The following is a 24,089-nucleotide window of genomic DNA, read 5'->3' on the forward strand; positions in this document are numbered from 1 at the left end:
TCCCGGGTTCGATTCCCGGTCAGTGAAAGCTCTTTTGGCTTCCAATTGTGGACTGCGAATTCAAGCTCTGCTAACAGCTGCGAGAAAGCCAGCTCCAAACCAAAATAAATGGTGAGCACTTGAAAAAAAGACCTCCTTCGAGCCGGCAACCTAAGGATTGCCAACACTCCAACCTACAGTCCTCCACTCTACCAGCTGAGCTATCAAAGGGGCAAAATGTTAGACAGAACCTCGACATCTGGGGCAGGAAGATGTGCTGGATTTTTGAGGAGGGAATCAAAAAGGAGCATGCGTTCCCATACCGGGAGTCTAACCCGGGCCGCCTGGGTGAAAACCAGGAATCCTAACCGCTAGACCATATGGGATTTGGACACCTTAAACTGGCCATTGGCGCACTTTCCATACATGTGGTCAGTGTGGGCGCAGGATCTTGTAGTGGCCTGTTGCTTTAGGTCTGCGACTGTAACAATGTGATAATAATTTGGCAAAACAAGAATTATCCAAAAGGACGGTTTTCTGAATTATATAGTGTTGTATGCATTCAAGGGATCTGTTTTTTTTTACTCACCCCGGGGGTTCAGTTTTTTCTGGCAGATTCCTGTGATTGCTGAATTGATACCTTGAACTGGTAATTAAGCTCTTGTCCACGTGAAAATACTTGTGTCATGCATCTGAAAACACACATTGCAACCGTAATCTAGATGAAAATCTGCCTATCGTTGGTCTGTCAAGGTACAAAATTGACATATTGTGAGGTTAATAATGAAAGTGAGACCAATTTTTTATCCGCAAAGTTGCTGATTATTCGCTCATTCAGTTCAATGCAGATTACAATTTATTCTCAATGTCCAGGTGGCAATTAGTGATAAGGCTTCAAAATGGCAAGCCCGTTACATCAAAACCACATGGCATTACACCCTTCAAAGTAATGAAGCAGTTACAGAGTAGCGATGAAATTGTTCATTCGAAAATCAACTGGCTGCCAGCCTGCAGTTTATTTCCCCTTTAATCGCCGAGCTTGTCGGAGTGCTTGTGAGACAAATGGCAATACCGAAGCATGTCCGTGTCTTCCCTAGACATCGGAAAGGGTGTGCAGAATGGACATCTTTTTTGGAAAAAAAGAAGAATGCCTGAAGATTTGCCTTTTCTTCTGGATTTTGGAGAAGAGAAAAAAAAACACAACAACAAAATAAGTCGGAGAAAAACAAGCACAGAGCGAGCCAGCCAGGAGTCGAAACTAGAATCTTCTGATCCGTAGTCAGACGAGCTATCCATTGCGCCAAGGCCGGCGCCCATTAGTCGAGGTAAAGATCCTAAAAGACGCACAGGGACGCGAGTTCGCGGCCCACTCCGAACAGTGATGGAATTCCTGGAATGTGTCCGCTTTGACGCTGCTGATGCACGCGTACGTAATCATCATTCTCCCCCGTAATTTAATCGAACGTAAATTCGTCCCCCCACTTTAATTTGGGAACTGTCCAAAGTAAACACTCTCACGTTATGTATGTTTCATTCATACCGGACACCGGAGGGCGCTCTCTCGCATAAAGTCCAAAACAGACTCGTAAAAGTACCAGCTCGTGACCACTATGTGACGCACGCTACAGGAAATACCTTATATGGACAAAAGCATCAAGCTGTCACCGGATAAAAAAGTCGAAATTATTTGACAGACAAAACGTGAATATTCATTGCAACAAATACATGATTTGTGTTTTTGTGCATTTTCATAACAAAATACATGAATAACGCAGCGCTAACTAACTCATTTTTTACAGTATATTATTTTTTACAGTATAACATTATATCTTTATATTTTCTGAAAGTCCCTGTTTTTGTGTGTGTGTGTTTTAATGTTATGTAATACTGGAATACTTAAAAAAATTTGCAACTTCAAATACAGTGAGAAATAGGCACAAAAACATTGCTAGTGCAAAGATTAAGATTAACAACCCTTTTTATTTGCAAATATAAAGTCAATAAAAAAATTATAACAGCAGTGCAAATATATATGCATGTACAAATATTGTGAGAATACAAAAAGGCACAATAACAATAGTGTGAGGGCAAATATTAACAATCCTTTTAATCTCCATATATATTTTAAAGCCAATAAAACATTTAGAACAGTAGTGCAATTTTGACACATCAATTAAAAATAATAAACAGTAAACCAAAAATGTTTACCACAGTAGTAAAATGTTTACATATCAGTTTAAAAAAATATAATAAATATCAAACCAAAACAAACACAATAACAATAGTGTGAGGGCAAATATTAACAAACCTTTTAATCTCCATATACATTTTAAAGCCAATAAAACATTTAGAACAGTAGTGCAATTTTGACACATCAATTAAAAATAATAAACAGTAAACCAAAAATGTTTACCACCGTAGTAAAATGTTTACATATCAGTTTAAAAAACATAATAAATATCAAACCAAAACAAACACAATAACAATAGTGTGAGGGCAAATATTAACACCCCTTTTAATCTCCATATACATTTTAAAGCCAATAAAACATTTAGAACAGTAGTGCAATTTTGACACATCAATTAAAAATAATAAACAGTAAACCAAAAATGTTTACCACAGTAGTAAACTTTTTACATATCAGTGTACAAATATAATAAATATCAATCCAAAACAAACATTTGCAGTGCAATTTTGACATCAGACTAAGAAAATAATAAATAGTAAACCAAGACAAACATTTACCACAGTAGTGCAATTTTGACATATTAGCCAAAAAAAAGTAAATCAAAACAAAAATGGACCATAGTAGCGCAATTATGACATATTCGCCCCTAAAAAAATAGTAAATCAAATATACCAAAAACAAAATAATGATAATAATAAAAACATAAACATACCATATATATATAATGGTATGAAATATTTTTCCAACAGAGGCATGCAGCAGAGGAAACACACAGTAATTACACATAGACAGCTGTCATTGTTGGAGACTTGTAAATTGCACTATAAAGCAAACATTAACCAAATAAAAATATAATGTGCTGAAATAGCAGTTTTAAGAAGCTGGAGGGTTGCCATTCCCCTTTTTTTTCTTCTATAACCTCGTTCCTGCAGCACAGCCCTCCATTCACCATATGATTGAGTCTCAGACTCTTTGCAGAACCAGTTGCCAAAGTACTGAAGATGTGATGGTGGCTTTCTCTCTTTGTTACACTTTCTGCAAAGAATGACATCTGTCTTCTTCAATTATTTTCTTGTTACAGTTCCAGTGCGCTCCCTCTCCAGTTTTCTCTTTCTGTATTGCTGAGTGGAGTAAGGAACATCTTGACCGGATGTCTGTGTCTGAGCTGATGGTTGCAGAGCTGAAGGTAAAGGGAAGTTGAAGAACATCACCTGTGAGGTACCTGGCACTGTAGAGGATGCCATGGGTGCGTCTGGGGCTTGGATACACTGCTTCAAAATCTCTTGTTCCTGTGACTTGCCACGCCTGCTGAACCTGGGAAACATAAAACGACAGATATTAATAAACATTTAAGCAATACAAAAGATCAACTACTATTTGTCATGACTATGACGCAGCAGCATGACAAAGCTGAGATCACACAGCAGTCGTCTAATGTATTACTGCTTTTGTGAAATGGCTACTTTATTGAGATTAACATTGTATTATGAATTATTGATTCTTGCAGTCTGCTGAAGACAGCTGATCCATGTCATAAATCTTATCTTTCATAATGAAGAAGAAAACAGAAGTTGAACTCTTGTTGATTTGTTTCTAGACCTGCAAACCAGCCATGGTTACATTGAGGCTGATGATACAAAAAATTTTGAGAAGTGTTTCTTGGGTACGTTCCCCACTGAGAATGGGTAACAAATTTCAATCTGGATACTTCAGATCAATCTTGCGCTCTGTGTCTTGCCTGGTTGCCTGTTGATGGCAATATTAACCAAAGTTGCCCAGCAGCATTTATCAAAAAAAGTTGCCGTGTAACATTCGCCCTTAGCTGCTTTAAGTTTAGGCTTAGCGGTGACAATGCTTATTTACTCACCATTGTGTGACTGTTGCAGCGTTCACTTCTGGGAGCTGGATGGTGTCTCACTCATCACCTTAGCATTAGTGAGGATGCACTCTCGGATGTGCTTGTAAGCACGTGCTACAACAGTGAAGCGGGACACCCTTACTCCGTCACAGCGCACCGCGTTTGGGTAGAGAGCACAGAGCCTTGTGAAAATGGCCTCCACCACTCGGTTGCAGTCAGGCCACTGTGCAGGACTATGAGCCCCAACGAAACACCTGCAAATTACAACAGGATACATATTATTAATGTAAGATTGTTTTCATTGTGTGATCTTATTTTTATTTTCCCTTACCTATTCTGTCTGTTTTGCTTTGTGTTGTCTAAATGTTCATTGATAATATCTGCCCATAGTTATGTTTTCTTTCTTTGTTTTGTTTTTAGATTGATGTTGAAATGTCATATCAATAAATCAGGTCTCTACTGGATTACTGTGTTGTGGAATTATTACAGGGTGTTGTTAGTCAGCCTGTCAGATTTTATTCACAATAATGACTGCATATTATCCCGTTTATTACATGGCTACTTACTAAAGTACAGTAAAAGACAAATTATTTGACACAACATATTGATACAAAATGATTTTACCGATTTAAGAAATGATTGCTTTGTTTCTGCTAAATTAATTATTCCAGTGTACGGTTGTAACTGTGTCCATAGCAATGTAACATACTTAGCAACCTAATATATATAGTCAGAATTAAATGTAAATCACAACTAATAATTTATGTTATAACCAAGATAAGCTAGTCATGAAGGTGTCAGGTTACTAAACAAAAAAAGTTGTAGGTGATATTTCAGCCAGTTTCAGATATATATATATATATATATATATATATATATATATATATTACAAAACAATTTGTAAACCCTGTTTACTAAATATAACATACCTTTTGGTGCTCTCCACACCTGGGGCCACAATCTTCTTAGTGGCCCTGAATCGTCCCTGTTTTAGGTTGGTTTGGTGACGTGGTGGGTAAATGGTCTTTTTCCTGTCATACTCCCCCAATGCCTGCCATAGGGAGATGATCTTGATGCACTCTTCTCCCGACAAAGCCAGACGGTGGTCTCTGAGGCCAACCAAGAACTCTGCCAAGTCCTGCACGGCTCCATACCCCTCAATATTATCAGGTCCAACCGAATCCTAAAATGAAAGATAATTTAGGAACTTTTGATAGCATCAATGAAAACAAATATTCACATGAAAGCACATTCAATGTAACCCAGATTATGTTTACATACATGTAAATGTAAATAAAAAATAAACTGGGCCCTTACATCATGTGAAGTGTTCTCTTCCGATGTTGGATGATCCGTTTCTGCAGATAATCGGTCCACTGGGACAACATCAAAAAGGTCAATATTGATTTGAAATTTGTATTTATGCCTTTCAATGTGATAAATACAAATTTATAGTTAGTGTGATAACAAATACCGAAATCTTTATGAATACTTTGGTAAAACTCACAGCTATGTGCTCCAGGAAAGAGTCCTAGATTTGATTGAGTGTGCAGTGAGCTGCTGACAGGAGATGACACTGGTGATGGAGGGACCACAAACAGTGATGACGTGGGGCTGGTTGCTGGAGGAGTTGGAGATGATGCTGCAGACGCTGCAGACACTGATGCTTGTGAAGAGGCAGCAGGTGTCCGTTCAGTGTCAAAGGTGGGGACAGTGATGTCCTGAAACTCCTCAAGTTCAGCATAACCTTCATCCACCTCTATACCAACCTCAGTGGTCTCTGACTCTTCAATGGCCAACTTGTAGTCCTGCAGAACTTTACCAGTTTGCTGGTAAAGATATTCCACTCCAATAAGCTCACCTTTAAAATAGAAAAACATTGACAATTAGATAACATACCATAATATTATATTATAAATTAGTGGTTCAGTGGTTTATACTTAAATTAAAGTGTCACTAAAAACAAAAATCCTTATATACCAGTGTACTTTCTTGGCCCAACATAAGGAATGATTTTCATGCCCATAAGCTCCTCTGCAAGAGTGTTGACAGCATGACGCAGAAGATGGTTGTAGGAATGTGGTTGCTGCTGATTAGTTGTTGCTGCCACAGCCCGGTCCTCATTCCACCTTGCAAGCCCATCCAAAAGATATGCCTGAAAGAAGGTGTCACTTGCCAGCGTGCCTATAAATGAAAAAAAAACAATAATAAATTCACAGAACAAAAATTTCATATAAATACACAAATAGCTGTTCTTGCAATTCTCATAATTATTTCAGTATAAATCATATCTTAATTTAATAATTCAGTTAAATAATTTATTAACCTGGGATGAATCTGTTAAGGTGCAAGTGAAATGACTCAAGTGAAGTGGAACCTCTGGCACAGCGGTATGTTGGCACGCGGTGCCCTCCCTTCAGTACAGTACCCGTCTGCATGTAGAGCTGCACACCGGCAGGATCCTGGATGCAGGCCACATGCTTCCGCTGGGACTTTAAAATCTCTCTCATGCGGGCTGAGTTTATTAGTGGGACTCCCAGAGTGTCACGACCAGCATCTCCATCAAAGGCCTGAACATGGCTCTCAATCAGCGCCAGGGTCTCTTTGGTCCCGCGAGTGGTTCTCCTGCAATGTAGCGCTAGCTCGCTACGACTGATAAAGAGCAGCACATCAGCCTCGGGTGATGGTTTCCCATCAGCTTCCAGCTCTGCTTGCTTAGCCGTCTTCAGGGCAGCCAGGTCGACCTGGTCCCACATGAAAATACAATGGCTGAGGCCACTCATAAATGTGGCATATAACTGGTGAGAGTCGGTGGTGCAGCCGACAGCAAACCTTCGCATGAAGTGCCAGACATCTAACCGGATGGTCATTTGCCCCCACTCTTCAAACATCCTCCTCAAAAGAGTGTTGCCACAGCAGTCTCGGTCGACATACAGCACTTCGGGAGGAGCCACCCCAGCCACTCTGTATCGCTTGATAAGGCCTTCTATCATTGGCCCCAGACCAAAACCTTCGCTCGCTGTGAGCACGGACATGATCACCTGTCCATGCTCATTGCCAACATTAGTTGCCCAAGTAGCAGTGCCATAGCTGCGTCCTGCTAGTTTTCTGGCCACTTTTTTGGTAGAATCCTTTTTTAAGATTTGACCATATTGTGATGTTATAGTGGCCTTGACCTCATCCAGCCTTTGCAGGACATCCTGGGCATACACCTGCATCAGCCATCGGTGCTTGGGTATAGAAGGCATTGAAGGAGCAGGTTCAAATGTCACAGGCAGGATTAGGCTCGACGTGACAGCACTGGCAATCCCCTTGCAATCTGTCAGTTACTGGACTGTCGTTTGCAACCAGACATCAACATGACGCTCCTGTAGCTTGCGCTGGATCTGGCTGCTGCTGTTTCCCAGCCCACGCTGACGCATCAAAGTTACTACCTCAAAGTCACATGCAAGTTTTGAAGTAAGAATGCAAAGGAACAGCACCCTGTGGCCAATGTCGAGCTGGGAAACGAGATCATGGCTCCAGCTGATGACCTTCCTTTTACATCTTCGGCAGGCAAGGTACTCAGATGCCACAAAGTACATCTCACCCATGGCAACCACCTGCCTGATCTTTTGATGCAGTCTGGTTCTTTTTGACAGTCTGGATGCGGACAAGTCAGCTTCACTTGCCACAGTTTTCGTGGCATCCAGAGCAGCAGGCGATGGCCAAAGTAATTCTCCAAGGAAGGAGAATTACTGGTCTTCAGTGGCACCGGTGGAGGATACCACCAAAGTTTGTTCACCCTACTAAATACCAGCTCAGGATGCCCCTGTGCTGTCCACCTGAACAGGGCCTTGGAGATCCACCTCTGGTCCACTTCAGGCAGGGTGTGTGTCCATCCAGCAGGAAGACAGACTCGTCTTGCTGAAAAAATAAAATAAAATAGAAAAACAGAAAATAAACACATATATAAACAAACTCACATTGCTTCACTTTACTTTATTATCCCTGGAAAGGAAACGTTGAATACTTTAAATAAGTATAGACTTACATGCCACATATGACTCCTCAAACTTAGCTGCCTCTGCCAGCAGTGTGCTGTCATCTATCTCAAGGGACACAGTCGGACAGGTGAGGGTGGCTGAGGGTCCTGTGGCTGTCTCAAGGGACACAGTCGGACAGGTGAGGGTGGCTGAGGGCCCTGTGGCTGTCTCAAGGGACACAGTCGGACAGGTGAGGTTGGCTGAGGGTCCTGTGGCTGTCTCAAGGGACACAGTCGGACAGGTGAGGGTGGCTGAGGGCCGCGCACGTGCCTGGGCCAAAGCTACAAAAAAAACACAGGACAAACAGATAAACATGACTACTGAACAGCAATAAATGCTAAACAAACCAAAAAAGTGTTATACAAATAAATGTTTGCTTACAAGGTGCGACTTTGAGGGGGGAAACCAGTCTTTTTACAGCCTTGTTCAAGTTTTTTTGGTTAGGCAACTTCCTAACCAAGAGGGAGCGGAGAGAGGCAGTAGAAGTATGGGTGGTGGTAGCGTGCTGGGTGGGGGTGGTGAACTCTGTGGGGGCAGAGTGCTGGGAGTCAGCAGCATGCTGGGGAGCTTTCCCAGCATATTGCTCTTCCTTCATGGCAATGGCAATTCTGCCAGAAGGAAAGAGCTCAATATACTCCCTGAAACTCCCCTTGTTGTGGGCATGTTCTTGGGAGTCTTTGCTGCCTCCTGTGGGGTCCCTCTTCATAGCTGCCACCAGATAAGCAGCATACCCCAGGGCATTTTCAGCCACCCACCTAAATGTTTGCCCACGAAATACACCAAACTGGATTTCAAAGAAACCCAACAGGTGCTTTCTGTTAGACAGATCTCCATGGTGCTCACTTAAACTTTTCCTGGCTTTGTCCAGCACTTTCTCCGGGGGCAGGGGTCTTGTGTATGACTTTCCTTTGTTGGCTTCCTTCACCTTTGACGCTTCCACTGTATCCGTCAGATTCAGGCTTCCATCAGCCCGTCTCCTGAAGCGAGGTTCCATCTAAATTAAAAAAAGTGAACTATATTTACTTATGATCACCTTTTAATGTTGATTTTATATTATGCTTTGTTTGTGTATATATTTTCCTACAGGCTAAAAATGTTGGCTAACATATCAGAATTATCCCAGAGTAAGAGGTAATTTTTCAGATAATTATTATACATTAAAATATAACTTTTGTCCCACCTGAGACAGGGAAGGGAAAGTTCAGTCTATTCTATGTGATCTCCTTTTTAAAGACAAATTTTTCACAAATTTGTCTGCTCTATTACAAGTAAAGATCATACATTCAAAATTCTAGAATCAAAATATACTTAAAGTACTAAAAGTAGAAGCATAATGCATACTATATTATTGCATTATAACAAGTAATGCATTAATGTGTTAGAATCGTTTTAATGTTGCAGCTGGTAAAACTGTAACTTAATATACTTTATATTCTGCTTGGTCGACTAATCTACAAAAATATGAAATACTTTTTTTTTATTATAATATTTTACATTGATTAGCTGAATTATTAGCTTGTCTGAACTACAGGTTATTCATTCAAAACAACTTTATATATTTGACACTTTATTTTTATTTTAACATAAAAACACAACTCACTTTACAATATGCTGGCACTAGTATGCAATAAATAAATACAATTAAATGCATTAATTCATGCTTAATTCATGCACAGATAATCATGACTTAATATATAACTCATTAAGGACCAAACCATTTATTAATTATTACTGCATTGGCAACAAATGAACATTTTATATGATTCATAGATAAAGAAATCAATAAATTGTTGTTATTAGTTAAATGTGTCATAATGTATCCATTCCTTAATAACATATTATATTAACTAACAGTGTAAAATTATATCAATAATGAATCATTAGATAATAATTTGTAAAGATATCATTATGTTATTACTTTAACTTTACTTGTTGAGGTACATGACTAATTAAAAAAAAATCCATAACCACAATAACATTTTAACAATATGTTAATAGCTCTTTACCTCAACATGTAAAGTCATAACATGATTCCTTTGAAAATCATTAGCTCATGATTAATTAAAGCTGACAACTGGAAGTTGAAGTAAAAAGCTTTGGCCACTGTAGTAATTAAAATATACATTTACGTCATTAGTTAATATAATGTTATTAAGGAACTAATACATTAAAGTAAATTTAACTAATAAAATTGTATTTATCAATTTATCTATGAAACATATAGAATGTTTATTAGTTGCTGATGTAGTAATCATTAATTAATGGTTTAAGTTAGTCCTTCATTCGTTTACATTAACTCATGATTATCTGTGCATTCGTTAAGTATAAATTAATGCATATTTGTGCACCAGTATTGTAAGTGTTACTTTTTTATTGATAAAAGATTCACTTACATTGCAAATGTTGGTTAGAAATTAATCGATGACCGTTATCTTCTTCTTCAGCCGTGATCCGCAAGTCTCCGGGGGTTCTTGACGTTATCAATTGTTGTTGATAACTTGTTGTTACTACGAAGAATCACGGATGAGGAACGAGCGCTGATTGGTCAATTTCTTGTTGTTACTGGGCGGAATCACGGTTGCAATACGAGTGCTGATTGGCTAATTGCTTGTTGTCTGGGAAGTCGTGGCCTAATGGTTAGAGAGTTGGACTCCCAATTGAAAGGATGTGAGTTCGAGTCCCGGGCCGGCAGGAATTGTGGGTGGGTGGAGAATTGTAGGTACAGTTCTCTCTCCACCTTCAATACCACGACTTAGGTGCCCTTGAGCAAGGCATTGAACCCCCAACTGCTCCCCGGGCGCTGCAGCATAAATGGCTGCCCACTGCTCCGGGTGTGTGCTCACAGTGTGTGTGTGTGTGTTCACTGCTCTGTGTGTGTGCATTTCGGATGGGTTAAATGCAGAGCACAAATTCTGAGTATGGGTCACCATACTTGGCTGAATTTCACTTTCTTTCTTTCTCTCTTGTTACTGGGGGGAATCACGGTTGCAATACGAGCGCTGATTGGCTAATTCGCAGTTACGATACGAGCGCTGATTGGCTACTTCGCGGTTGCTATACGAGCGCCGATTGGCTAAAACATAAATTTCATGGTTGCAGCCGGGAACGTGATTGGCTGTCATAACAAAGAATAACTGGCCCACCAATAGTAAAGACCCCTGATTGCTACAGAGTTGTTGGTTTTAGATGTGACAGTGGCAAGCATTGCTGTCTGCTTATTCTCACCTTGTTATCAGTAGGTAAGCCTACCAGCCCACCAGCCCACCATCCCCTCCCTGGTGGTCTAGTGGTTAGGATTCGGCGCTCTCACTGCCGCGGCCCGAGTTCGATTTCCGGTCAGGGAAATCTCTTTTGGCTTCCAATTGTGGACTGCGAATTCAAGCTCTGCTAACAGCTGCGAGAAAGCCAGCTCCAAACCAAAAAAATGGTGAACACTTGAAAAAAAGACCTCCTTCGAGCCAGCGACCTAAGGATTGCCAAGACTCCAACCTACAGTCCTCCGCTCTACCAGCTGAGCTATCGAAGGGGCAAAGTGTTAGACAGAACCTCGACATCTGGTGCAGGAAGATGTGCTGTATTTTTGAGGAGGGAAGCAAAAAGAAGCATGCGCTCCCATACCGGGAGTCGAACCCAGGCCGCCTGGGTGAAAACCAGGAATCCTAACCGTTAGACCAAATGTGATTTGGACACCTTAAACTGGCCAGTGGCGCACTTTCCATACATGTGGTCAGTGTGGGCGCAGGATCTTGTAGTGGCCTGTTGCTTTAGGTCTGCGACTGTAACAATGTGATAATAATTTGGCAAAACAAGATTTATCCAAAATGACGGTTTTCTGAATTAAATAGTGTTGTATGCATTCAAGGGATCTGTTTTTTTTTACTCACCACGGGGGTTCAGTTTTTTTTGGCAGATTCCTGTCAAAGTCAAAGTCACCTTTATTTATATAGTGCTTTAAACAAAATACATTCCGTCAAAGCAACTGAACAACATTCATTAGGAAAACAGTGTCAATAATGCAAAAATGATAGTTAAAGGCAGTTCATCATTGAATTCAGTGATGTCATCTCTGTTCACTTAAATAGTGTCTGTGCATTTATTTGCAATCAAGTCAACGATATCGCTGTAGATGAAGTGACCCCAACTAAGCAAGCCAGAGGCGACAGCGGCAAGGAACCGTAACTCCGAATGGAGAAAAAAAAACCTTGGGAGAAACCAGACTCAGTTGGGGGGCCAGTTCTACTCTGACCAGACGAAACCAGTAGTTCAATTCCAGGCTGCTGCAAATTCAGATTGTGCAGAAGAATCATCAGTTTCCTGTGGTCTTGTCCTGGTGCTCCTCTGAGACAAGGTCTTTACAGGGGATCTGTATCTGGGGCTCTAGTTGTCCTGGTCTCCGCTGTCTTTCAGGGATGTAGAGGTCCTTTCTAGGTGCTGATCCAGCATCTGGTCTGGATACGTACTGGATCCGGGTGACTGCAGTGACCCTCTGATCTGGACACAGACTGGATCTGGTGGCCACGGTGACCTCGGAACAAGAGAGAAACACAAATATTAGCGTAGATGCCATTCTTCTAATGATGTAGCAAGTACTTAGGGTGTTATGGGAAGTGTTTCCGGTTCCGGTTTACCTAATTAATGCAGCCTAAAAATCCTTTAACTGATTTGGATAATAAAAGCATATTAGTATGTTATGTGTATGCCAGGTTAAAGAGATGGGTCTTTAATCTAGATTTAAACTTCAAGAGTGTGTCTGCCTCCCGAACAATGTTAGGTAGGTTATTCCAGAGTTTAGGCGCCAAATAGGAAAAGGATCTGCCGCCCGCAGTTGATTTTGATATTCTAGGTATTATCAAATTGCCTGAGTTTTGAGAACGTAACAGACGTAGAGGATTATAATGTAAAAGGAGCTCATTCAAATACTGAGGTGCTAAACCATTCAGGGCTTTATAAGTAATAAGCAATATTTTAAAATCTATACGATGCTTGATAGGGAGCCAGTGCAGTGTTGACAGGACCGGGCTAATATGGTCATACTTCCTGGTTCTAGTAAGAACTCTTGCTGCTGCATTTTGGACTAGCTGTAGTTTGTTTACTAAGCGTGCAGAACAACCACCCAATAAAGCATTACAATAATCTAACCTTGAGGTCATAAATGCATGGATTAACATTTCTGCATTTGACATTGAGAGCATAGGCCGTAATTTAGATATATTTTTGAGATGTAAAAATGCAGTTTTACAAATGCTAGAAACGGGGCTTTCTAAGGAAAGATTGCGATCAAATAGCACACCTAGGTTCCTAACTGATGACGAAGAATTGACAGAGCAACCATCAAGTCTTAGACAGTGTTCTAGGTTATTACAAGCGGAGTTTTTAGGTCCTATAATTAACACCTCTGTTTTTTCAGAATTTAGCAGTAAGAAATTACTCGTCATCCAGTTTTTTATATCGACTATGCAATCCATTAGTTTTTCAAATTGGTGTGTTTCACCGGGCTGCGAAGAAATATAGAGCTGAGTATCATCAGCATAACAGTGAAAGCTAACACCATGTTTCCTGATGATATCTCCCAAGGGTAACATATAAAGCGTAAAGAGTAGCGGCCCTAGTACTGAGCCTTGAGGTACTCCATACTGCACTTGTGATCGATAGGATACATCTTCATTCACTGCTACGAACTGATGGCGGTCATATAAGTACGATTTAAACCAATGCACTTCCACTGATGCCAACAAAGTGTTCAAGTCTATACAAAAGAGTGTTGTGGTCAATTGTGTCAAACACAGCACTAAGATCCAATAAAACTAATAGAGAGATACACCCACGATCAGATGATAAGAGCAGATCATTTGTAACTCTAAGGAGAGCAGTCTCAGTACTATGATACGGTCTAAATCCTGACTGGAAATCCTCACATATACCATTTTTCTCTAAGAAGCAATATAATTGTGAGGATACCACCTTTTCTAGTATCTTGGACAGAAAAGGGAGATTCGAGATTGGTCTATAATTAACTAGTTCTTTGGGGTCAAGTTGTGGTTTTTTGATGAGAGGCTTAATAACAGCCAGTTTGAAGGTTTTGGGGACATATCCTAATGACAATGAGGAATTAATAATAGTCAGAAGAGGATCTATGACTTCTGGAAGCACCTCTTTTAGGAGCTTAGATGGTATAGGGTCTAACATACATGTTGTTGGTTTAGATGATTTGACAAGTTTAAACAATTCTTCCTCTCCTATGGTAGAGAATGAGTGGAACTGTTCCTCAGGGGGTCTATAGTGCACTGTCTGATGTGATACTGTAGCTGACGGCTGAATGGTTGCAATTTTATCTCTAATAGTATCGATTTTAGAAGTAAAGTAGTTCATAAAGTCATTACTGCTGTGGTGTTGGGAAATGTCAACAATTGTTGAGGCTTTATTTTTTTTAATTTAGCCACTGTATTGAATAAATACCTGGGGTTATGTTTGTTTTCTTCTAAAAGAGAAGAAAAGTAATCGGATCTAGCAGTCTTTAATGATTTTCTGTAGGATATGTTACTTTCCCGCCAAGCAATACGAAATACCTCTAGTTTTGTTTTCCTCCAGCTGCGCTCCATTTTTCGGGCTGCTCTCTTTAGGGTGCGAGTATGCTCATTATACCATGGTGTCAAACTGTTTTCCTTAACCTTCCTTAAGCGTAAAGGAGCAACTTTATTTAAAGTGCTAGAAAAGAGAGAGTCCATAGTTTCTGTTACGTCATCAAGTTGTTCTGAGGTTTTGGATATGCTAAGAAATTTGGTTACATAAGGAAGATAACTTAAAAAGCAGTCTTTTGTGTTAGAAGTGATGGTTCTTCCATACTTGTAACAAGAAGTAGAATTTACAATTTTGGCTATATAAAGTTTGCACAGAACTAAATAATGATCTGAGATATCATCACTTGGCTGATTAATTTCAACACCATCAACATCAATTCCATGTGACAGTATTGAATCTAGAGTATGATATTTGACAATGAGTAGGTCCTGAAACGTGTTGTCTAACCCCAATAGAGTTCAGAATGTCTATAAATGCTGATCCCAATGCATCTTTTTCATTATCAACATGGATTTTAAAATCACCAACTATTAAAACTTTATCTGCATCCAGAACTAACTCGGATGTAAAATCACCAAACTCTTTAATAAAGTCTGTATGGTGCCCTGGTGGCTTGTATACAGTAGCCAGTACAAACATAACAGGGGATTTATCATTAACATTTGTTTCTCTGGATAATGTTATAACCATTACTTCAAACGAGTTATACTTGAAGCCTGCCCTCTGAGAAATCCTGAAAACGTTGTTATAAATTGAAGCAACACTTCCACCTTTGCCTTTTATACGCATGTTTATAACAGTGATCTTGGGGGGTGGATTCATTTAAAATAATGTAATCATCAGGTTTTAGCCAGGTTTCTGTCAAACAGAGTACATCTATATTATGATCCTGTGATTGCTGAATTGATACCTTGAACTGGTAATTAAGCTCTTGTCCAGGTGAAAATACTTGTGTCATGCATCTGAAAACAAAAATTGCAACCGTTATCTAGATGAAAATCTGCCTATCATCGGTCTGTCAAGGTACAAAATTGACATATTGTGAGGTTAATAATGAAAGTGAGACCAATTTTTAATCCGCAAAGTTGCTGATTATTCGCTCGTTCGGTTTAATGCAGATTACAATTTATTCTCAATGTCCAGGTGGCAATTAGTGATAAGGCTTCAAAATGGCAAGCCCGTGACATCAAAACAACATGGCATTACACCCTTCAAAGTAATGAAGCAGTTACAGAGTAGCAATGAAATTGTTCATTCGAAAATCAACTGGCTGCCAGCCTGCAGTTTATTTCCCCTTTAATCGCCGAGCTTGTCGGAGTGCTTGTGATACGAATGGCAATACCGAAGCATGTACGTGTCTTCCCTAGACATCGGAATGGGTGTGCAGAATATGTCTTTTTTGGAAAAAAAGAAGAATGCCTGAAGATTTGCCTTTTCTTCTGGATTTTGGAGAAGAGAAAAAAAACACATTAGACCAGCGACCTAAGGATTGCCAACACTCCAACCTACAGTCCTCCACTCTACCAGCTGAGCTATCGAAGGGGCAAAGTGTTAGACAGAACCTCGACATATCACGGTCCTGTAGCTCTACTGCTGGCCAAAAAGTCACTTCTGGTGCAGGAATATGTGCTGGATTTTTGAGGAGGGAAGCAAAAAGAAGCATGCGTTCCCATACCGGGAGTCGAATCCGGGCCGCCTGGGTGAAAACCAGGAATCCTAACCGCTAGAGCATATGGGATTTGGAAACCTTAAACTGGCCATTGGCTTCTGGCGCACTTTCCATACATGTGGTCAGTGTGGGCGCAGGATCTTGTAGTGGCCTGTTGCTTTAGGTCTGCGACTGTAACAATGTGATAATCATTTGGCAAAACAAGAATTATCCAAAAGGACGGTTTTCATGCATCTGAAAACACACATTGCAACCGTTATCTAGATGAAAAACTGTCTATTGTCACTCTGTCAAGGTACAAAAATGACATTGTGAGGGTAACAATGGAAGTGAGACCAATTTGTAATCGGCAAAGTTGCTGATTATTCGCTCCTTCAGTTTAACTCAGTTTACAACTTATTCTAAATGTCCAGATGGCAATTAGTGATAAGGCTTCAAATTGGCAAGCCCATGACATCAAAACCACATGGCATTACACCCTTCAAAGTAGTAAAGCAGTTACAGAGTAGAGATGAAATTGTTCAATCTAGAATCAACTGGCCCACCAGCCTGCATTTTATTACCACGTTAATCGCCGAGCTTATCGGAGAGCTTGTGTGATGAATGGCAATACCAAAGCATGTTACGCGACTCCCCATAGACATCGGAACCTCAACCTATCAGGGTTCTGTAGCTCTACTGCTGTCCAAAAAGTCACTTCTGGTACAGGAACATGTGCTGGCTTTTTGAGGAGAAAAGCAAAAAGATCAAGCTTTCCCATACCGGGAGTCGACCCCTGGCTGCATGGGAGAAATCCAGGAATCCTAACTGCTAGACCATATGGGAACTGGCCGGCTTTAACTGGGCACAAGCCTGTGGGCCACTTTCATTAAATCTGGCCAGTGTGGTTTACAGAAATAAATAGTGTTACATGCATTCAAGGGACATGTTTGTTGACTCACCCCGGGGGTTCAGTTTTTTGGCCAGAGTCCTGTGATTGCTGAATTGATACCTTGAACTGGTAATTAAGCTCTTGTCCAGGTGAAAATACTTGTGTCATGCATCTGAAAACTGACTTTGCAACCTTTATCTAGATGAAAAACTGTCTATCGTTGGACTGTCAAGGTCCAAAATTGACATACGAATGGCAATACCGAAGCATGTCCGTGTCTCCCCTAGACATCGGAATGGGTGTGCAGAATATGTCTTTTTTGGAAAAAAAGAAGAATGCCTGGAGATTTGACTTTTCTTCTGGATTTTGGAGAAGAAGAAAAAACACAACAACAAAATAAGCCGGAGAAAAACAAGCACAGAGCGAGCCAGCCTGGAGTCGAACCTAGAATCTTCTGATCTGTTGTCAGACACGTTATCCATTGTGCCACTGGCCCATCGATAGAAGAGACTCCCGATTGCTACAGAGTTGTTGGTTTTAGATGTGACAGTGGCAAGCATTGCTGTCTGCTTATTCTCAACTTGTTATCAGGAGATAGGCCCACCAGCCCCTCCCTGGTGGTCTAGTGGTTAGGATTCGGCGCTCTCACCGCCGCGGCCTGGGTTCGATTCCCAGTCAGGGAAAGCTCTTTTGGCTTCCAATTGTGAATTAAAGCTCTGCTTACAGCTGTTAGAAAGCCAGCTCCAAACCAAATAATGGTGAGCACTGGAAAAAAAGACCTCTTTCGAGCCGAAGTCGAACCAGCAACCTAAGGATTGCCAACACTCCAACCTACAGTGCGCCGCTCTACCAGCTGAGCTATCGAAGGGACAAAGTGCTAGACAGAACCTCGACATATCACGGGCCTGTAGCTCTACTGCTGGCCAAAAATTCACTTCTGTAAGCGTAACATGCTTCGGTATTGCTGTTTTTTTTACTCACCCTGGGGGTTCAGTTTATTTGGGTAGATTCCTGTGATTGCTGGATTGATACCTTGAACTGGTAATTAAGCTCTTGTCCAGGTGAAAATACTTTTGTCTTGCATCTGAAAACACACATTGCAACCATTATCTGCAATATAACCAGCCTGCAGCCAGGAGTCGGACCCAGAATCTTTAGATCCGTAGTCAGACGCGTTATCCATTGCGCCACTGGCCCACCAATAGTATAGACCCCTGATTGCTACATAGTTGTTGGTTTTAGATGTGACTATGGCAAGGATTGCTGTCTGCTTATTCTCACCTTGTTATCAGGAGGTAAGCCCTGATAATTACCCAGCTTATCCGAGAGCTTGTGTGATGAATGGCAATACCGAAGCATGTTACATGACTCCCCATAGACATCGGAACCTCAACCTATCAGGGTTCTGTAGCTCTACTGCTGTCATAAAAAGTCACTTCTGGTGAAGGAAGATGTGCTGGCATTTTGAGGAGGGAAGCAAAAAAGTTCAAGCTTTTCCATACCGGGAGTTGACCCCTGGCCACATGGGAGAAAACCAGGAATCCTAACTGCTAGACCATATGGGAACTGGCCAGCTTTAACTGGGCACAAGCTTGTGGGCCACTTTCCATAAACTGGCCAGTGTGGTTTACAGAAATAAATAGTGTTGCATGCATTCAAGGGACATGAAAAACTGCCTATCGTCGGTCTGTCAAGGTACAAAATTGACATATTGTGAGGTTAATAATGAAAGTGAGACCAATTTTTAATCCGCAAAGTTGCTGATGTAGTTTCGTCTACCGGTTCACAGAATAATCACACTCAGTCAGTGGTTTTCTCTCAGAAGACAAGACTTTATTTTATGGAAAACAACGCGGAGAGTCCTTGCAAGGAAATCTCTCGAATGTTATTTGGTATCTCCTTATATACACTATATGGTGCGGTTCCACAATAGTCAAACTTTTCCTTATGATTACAATTTTAATACCTCCCTAGAGAGGAGAGGCCCCCTGATTGATTTATTCTAAAGAAAGGCCCTGTATGTATGTCTGACCATATGTTTGTCATCGGTTTTTTACATTCCAGCATGTAGGCAACTTTCTATTTTATTGCCTAAAATTTGTGACATTTTGGTGAACATGCACCACTTGTGGTGAAATTGACCAAAATCCAACATTTTCTCTATGCATATTTCTACAGTATTATGGGACAAAACTTACAAAAATGGATTCCTCGGAGCTTGCAGAGTACAGCTGATGAGACTTCAACCACGAAATCGCTAAAATTTATCTGTCCAGGGAACCATTAGGAAGGGTGTGCTGAATAAATGGCAAATGGGAGGTTTTTTTAAAAAAAAATGTCCATTTACAATTTATTCAGCGGGACTTCCGTAGTGCTCCCGTGGACATACATTTTTATGCAAATTCTACAGTATTATGTGACCAAACTTACATGAATGGACTCTACTGAGCGTGCTTTGTACAGTAGAGGTGTTTCCATTAACAATATTGCACTCATTTGAAATAATCAAGTTAAATAGATTAGGAATAAGTGCAAACATATCTATATAGAAAGATTCTGTATGTGATTGTAACTCAGTGGCACATCCTCTCGAGAGGTTCTTTTTTTTGTATCTGGCATGCTTGTCATATCCAAAAACTTTATTCAAAAGTGAGTCTGTCATCTTGTGTGAGGCTATGATCCAGGGAGTCTGTGGGGGTATAGCTCAGTGGTAGAGCATTTGACTGCAGATCAAGAGGTCCCCGGTTCAAATCCGGATGCCCCCTTAGAATTTGGCATGTTGGGAATATGTGTAGCCATACCTTCCTGCCTTTTTTTGCTCATACTGTACAGGGTTATATCTCAATGGCACGGTGTTTGATTGCAGATCAAGAGGTCCCAGGTTCATTCCATGTGCCTAATTTGAGCTTTGGCATATTATGAATAAACAAATCCTTGACATAAATTTATTTTTGAGGTTTGTGCTCATGTAGTACGGGGTTATAGCTCAACAACAGAGCATTTTTCTGCAGATCAATAGGTCTACATTTTGGATCTGGCTTGCTTGACAAAATCAACGACATGATTTCAAAGTGAGTCTGTAATCAAGTCGTCCACAGTTCAAATCTGGGTGTCCCCTTTGGACTTGTCTTATTTGGAGGTTTTGAGTTGTAGAGTTGCTGATTCTGATTTGGAGTAACCAAAGACCTGAATTTACAGTGAAGCAGTCAATGTTTGATATTGTTGAATCGTAGGATCTAACTTAATCTTTGGCTCTAAGCACAGAAGTCTGTGGCGGTATGGCTCAATGAAAGAGCATTTTTCTGTAAAGATGTGGGGGTATAGTTCAGTGGTAGAGCATTTGACTGCAGATCAAGAGGTCCCCGGTTCTAATCCGGATGCCCCTTTGGATTTGGCATGTTAGGAATATGTGTAGCCATATCTTCCTGCCTTTTGTGCTCATACTGTACAGGGTTATATCTCAAAGGTACGGCGTTTGATTGCAGATTAAGAGGTCCCAGGTTCATTCCATGTGCCTAATTTGGGCTTGGCATATTAGGAATAAACAAATCCTTGACATAAATTCATTTTTGATGTTTGTGCTCAGGCAGTGCGGGGTTATAGCTCAACAACAGAGCATTTGTCAACCAAAGACCTAAGTTTACAGTGAAGGAGTCAATGTTTGATATTGTTGAATCGTAGGATCTAACTTAATCTTTGGCTCTAAACACAGAAGTCTGTAGGGGTATGGCTTAATGAAAGAGCATTTATCTGCAAAGATGTGGGGGCATAGCTGAGTGGTAGAGCATTTGAGTGAAGATCAAGAGGTCCTTGGTTCAAAATTGGGTGCCGCTTATGGATTTGGCAGATTAGGAATAAGTGCAAACATATCTATATAGAAAGATTCTGTATGTGATTGTAACTCAGTGGCACATCCTCTCGAGAGGTTCTTTTTTGTATATGGCATGCTTGTCATATCCAAAAACTTTATTCAAAATTGAGTCTGTCATCTTGTGTGAGGCTATGGTCCAGAGAGTCTGTGGGGGTATAGCTCAGTGGTAGAGAATTTGACTGTAGATTAAGAGGTCCCGTTTCAAATCTCGGTGCCCCCTTTGGAATTGGCATGTTAGGAATATGTGTAGCTGTATCTTCATACTGTATGCGGTTATATCTCAATGGCACAGCGTTTCATTGTAGATCAAGAAATCCCAGGTTCATTCCATGTGCCTCCTTTGGGCATATTAGGAATAAACAAATCCTTGACATAAATTCATTTTTGAGGTTTGTGCTCATGCAGTACGGGTTATAGCTCAACGACAGAGCATTTGTCTGCAGATCAATAGGTCTACATTTTGGATCTGGCTTGCTTGACATAATCAACGACATGATTTCAAAGTGAGTCTGTAATCAAGTCGTCCACAGTTCAAATCTGGGTGTCCCCTTTGGACTTGTCTTATTTGGAGGTTTTGAGTTGTAGAGTTGGTGATTCTGATTTGGAGTAACCAAAGACCTGAGTTTACAGTGAAGGAGTCAATGTTTGATATTGTTGAATCGTAGGATCTAACTTAATCTTTGGCTCGAAGCACAAAAGTCTGTAGGGGTATGGCTTAATGAAAGAGCATTTTTCTGCAAAGATGTGGGGGCATAGTTCAGTGGTAGAGCATTTTAGTGCAGACCAAGAGATCCACGGTCAAATCCGAGTGCCGCTTATGGATTTGGCAGATTAGAAATAAGTGCAAACATATCTATATAAAAAGATTCTGTATGTGATTGTAACTCAGTGGCACATCCTCTCGAGAGGCTATTTTTTGTATCTGGCATGCTTGTCATATCCAAAAACTTTATTCAAAAGTGAGTCTGTCATCTTGTGTGAGGCTATGATCCAGGCAGTCTGTGTGGGTATAGCTCAGTGGTAGAACATTTGACTGCAGATCAAGAGGTCCCCGGTTCAAATCTGGGTGCCCCCTTTGCATTTGGCATTTTAGGAATATGTGTAGCCATATCTTCCTGCCTTTTAGGAAGGTCCCAGGTTCATTTCTTGTGCCTAATTTGGGCTTGGCATATTAGGAATAAACAAATCCTTGACATGAATTCATTTTTGATGTTTGTGCTCATGCAGTACGGGGTTATAGCTCAACAACAGAGCATTTGTCTGCAGATCAATAGGTCTACGTTTTGGATCTGGCTTGCTTGACATAATCAACGACATGATTTCAAAGTGAGTCTGTAATCAAGTCGTCCACAGTTCAAATCTGGGTGTCTCCTTTGGACTTGCCTTATTTGGAGGTTTTGAGTTGTAGAGTTGCTGATTCTGATTTGGAGTAACCAAAGACCTGAGTTTACAGTCAATGTTTGATATTGTTGAATCGTAGGATCTAACTTAATCTTTGGCTCGAAGCACAGAAGTCTGTAGGGGTATAGCTTAATGAAAGAGCATTTTTCTGCAAAGATATGGGGGCATAGTTCAGTGGTAGAGCATTTGAGTGCAGATCAAAAGGTCCATGGTTCAAATCCGAGTGCCGCTTATGGATTTGGCAGATTAGGAATAAGAGCAAACATATCTATATAGAAAGATTCTGTATGTTATTGTAACTCAGTGGCACATCCTCTCGAGAGGTTCTTTTTTGTATCTGGCATGCTTGTCATATCCAAAAACTTTATTCAAAAGTGAGTCTGTCATCTTGTGTGAGGCGATGATCCAGGGAGGCTGTGGGGGTATAGCTCAGTGGTAGAGCATTTGACTGCAGATCAAGAGGTCCCCAGTTCAAATCCGGATGCCCCCTTTGGATTTGGCATGTTAGGAATATGTGTAGCCATATCTTCCTGTGCTCATACTGTACAGGGTTATATCTCAATGGTACAGCGTTTGATTGCAGATTAAGAGGTCCCAGGTTCATTCTATGTGCCTAATTTGGGCTTGGCATATTAGGAACAAACAAATCCTTCACATAAATTCATTTTTGATGTTTGTGCTCAGGCAGTACGGGGTTATAGCTCAACAACAGAGCATTTGTCTGCAGATCAATATTTCTATGTTTTGGATCTGGCTTGCTTGACACAATCAACGACATGATTTCAAAGTGAGTCTGTAATCAAGTCGTCCACAGTTCAAATCTTGGTGTCTCCTTTGGACTTGTCTTATTTGGAGGGTTTGAGTTGTAGAGTTGTTGATTCTGATTTGGAGTAACCAAAGACCTAAGTTTACATTGAAGGAGTCAATGTTTGATTTTGTTGAATCGTAGGATCTAACTTAATCTTTGGCTCTGAACACAGAAGTCTGTAGGGGTATGGCTTAATGAAAGAACATTTATCTGCAAAGATGTGGGGGCATAGTTGAGTGGTAGAGCATTTGAGTGCAGATAAAGAGGTCCCCGGTTCAAATCCGAGTGCAGTTTATGGATTTGGCAGATTAGGAATAAGTGCAAACATATCTATATAGAAAGATTCTGTATGTGATTGTAACTCAGTGGCACATCCTCTCGAGAGGTTCTTTTTTTTGTATCTGGCATGCTTGTCATATCCAAAAACTTTATTCAAAATTGAGTCTGTCATCTTGTGTGAGGCTATGGTCCAGGGAGTCTGTGGGGGTATAGCTCAGTGGTAGAGCATTTGACTGCAGATCAAGAGGTCCCTGGTTCAAATCTGGGTGCCACCTTTGGATTTGGCAGGTTAGGAATATGTGTAGCCATATCTTCCTGCCTGTTTGTGCTCATATTGTATGCGGTCATATCTCAATGGCACAGCGTTTCATTGTAGATCAAGAAATCCCAGGTTCATTCCATGTGCCTCCTTTGGGCATATTAGGAATAAACAAATCCTTGACATAAGTTCATTTTTGTGGTTTGTGCTCATGCAGTACGGGGTTATAGCTCAACGACAAAGCATTTGTCTGCAGATCAATAGGCCTACATTTTGGATCTGGCTTTGCTTGACATAATCAA

At 40.7% G+C, this 24,089-nt stretch overlaps 6 non-coding genes across 6 annotated transcripts; 5 read left to right on the top strand and 1 right to left on the bottom strand.

The window, feature by feature from the left end:
* Window positions 1–293: 293 nt before the first annotated feature.
* trnae-uuc (transfer RNA glutamic acid (anticodon UUC)) lies at window positions 294–365 on the bottom strand. Its single transcript has one exon. It is a non-coding gene; the product is annotated as a tRNA-Glu (tRNA).
* A 17,415-nt stretch (window positions 366–17,780) lies between these two features.
* Window positions 17,781–17,852, top strand: trnae-cuc (transfer RNA glutamic acid (anticodon CUC)). The gene has a single exon. It is a non-coding gene; the product is annotated as a tRNA-Glu (tRNA).
* Window positions 17,853–19,862: 2,010 nt separating this feature from the next.
* On the top strand, window positions 19,863–19,934 carry trnac-gca (transfer RNA cysteine (anticodon GCA)). Its single transcript has one exon. It is a non-coding gene; the product is annotated as a tRNA-Cys (tRNA).
* Window positions 19,935–22,043: 2,109 nt separating this feature from the next.
* On the top strand, window positions 22,044–22,115 carry trnac-gca (transfer RNA cysteine (anticodon GCA)). The gene has a single exon. It is a non-coding gene; the product is annotated as a tRNA-Cys (tRNA).
* A 744-nt stretch (window positions 22,116–22,859) lies between these two features.
* Window positions 22,860–22,931, top strand: trnac-gca (transfer RNA cysteine (anticodon GCA)). The gene has a single exon. It is a non-coding gene; the product is annotated as a tRNA-Cys (tRNA).
* Window positions 22,932–23,731: 800 nt separating this feature from the next.
* Window positions 23,732–23,803, top strand: trnac-gca (transfer RNA cysteine (anticodon GCA)). Its single transcript has one exon. It is a non-coding gene; the product is annotated as a tRNA-Cys (tRNA).
* The last annotated feature ends 286 nt before the right edge of the window (window positions 23,804–24,089 follow it).

Source organism: Carassius carassius, chromosome 38 (genome assembly GCF_963082965.1).
Source record: "Carassius carassius chromosome 38, fCarCar2.1, whole genome shotgun sequence".
Classification (NCBI taxonomy): Eukaryota; Metazoa; Chordata; class Actinopteri; order Cypriniformes; family Cyprinidae; genus Carassius; species Carassius carassius.